The 1,340-nt window shown below is 35.1% G+C and overlaps 1 protein-coding gene across 1 annotated transcript in view; it reads right to left on the bottom strand.

Moving 5' to 3' along the window:
- The window catches only part of NUP62CL (nucleoporin 62kDa C-terminal like), a gene marked incomplete at its 5' end in the record, with an annotated part of 5,261 nt that overhangs the window by 2,367 nt on the left and 1,554 nt on the right, over positions 1-1,340 (bottom strand). The window lies entirely within an intron of this gene.

Genomic DNA, 1,340 nt, shown 5'->3' with positions numbered 1-1,340 from the left:
GCTCCAGCTTGAGGCCTCGGCTGCTGAAAGCAGGGATCTGGGTTTGTTTGGGTTCTATAATTGTAAAACTGTTTCGGTCCTGCTTGCTCTAGCTCTCATGGCTGAAAGCAGGTTTCTGGAGTTTTGTTTAGCTTCTATATTTGCAACAATGTTTCTTAGAGAGCAAGCTCAGAGGCCGGCAAGGCAGGCGGGGAACCTTGGCTTCCTCCATCACTGGAGCAAGCAAGCCTCCTGTTCACTTCAGCTGCCTGGCAGCCAGCCACCATCCTGGTTGGCAGTTAATTTGCATATCGCCCTGATTAGCCAATGGGAAGGGTAGTGAAGTTATGGTTAATTACCATGTTTCTCTTTTATTAGATAGGATGCTCCATCATCCACCAAAAGATGTTTTGAGAAATAATACAATAATCAAAGGAAGATAAATCTGCTAAGTTCACAAAAAATTAATTAGTTGACTATTTTTAAGATTTCCATCCAAACTATTAACACACACACACACACACACAACTTAGTCAACATGTTTATGAGAATGAAAGTGACCAGAGGGTTTTTCAACCTTAATGTTTATAAAGATTAAAAAATCAATTAGATTTATTGATAACTATGTACTGTCTTTCTGTCCCAAAGTACTTATAGGTAATTGGTTGCCTAGATTGTTGAAGATTCTAGTACAGACTCTCTCAAATTATAAATCTAACTACATAAAAGCAATTGGAAAAAGAACACTGTTTCAATTATTTCTTCAAACTACAGTTAGGATCTCTTGGCTAAAAATATAACTCTATATGTTTCAAATAGAGAAATAGAGAAAAAAATGACAGAATGGGTAGAATCACACGCCAACAAAAGATTCACAAAAACTGAAATACAAAAGCAGAAACAGAATAAGGGTCCATACAGATTAGCAGCACATTTAACGAACCTACAAAAATGTTAATTTCAAAACTCTTAAAAATAAGCTTAGTCTTACCTCACTAATAAGCCATTGATAAAATAAGTCCAATTTAATCTCAATCTAGTTTACATAGAACATTCATACAAATTCTCTTAAGAACACTATATAATTTGGCTTAATTTTCTCTCAGTTCTAGAGGGATAAGTTACTGTGGGAACATTGGAAATATACCAATCGAAGGCATAGCCTGCACTGCACACAAATGAAATAAATCCAGCCCAAGACAAATAAAATATATTCAGCCCAAGACATTGACAAAACCATTCAATTTTTAAAGTTATGCAGTTTGCCCCCAGATTAACAAATTGCCTTTAAAATAGCAAATACTTTATCACTGAAGTAATTGCATGAACATTAGTTTTAAGAGTCAATATATTTAACCATA

Source organism: Myotis brandtii, unplaced genomic scaffold (genome assembly GCF_000412655.1).
Source record: "Myotis brandtii unplaced genomic scaffold, ASM41265v1 scaffold305, whole genome shotgun sequence".
NCBI classification, from domain to species: domain Eukaryota; kingdom Metazoa; phylum Chordata; class Mammalia; order Chiroptera; family Vespertilionidae; genus Myotis; species Myotis brandtii.
This window is presented reverse-complemented; position numbering and strand designations above follow the sequence as displayed.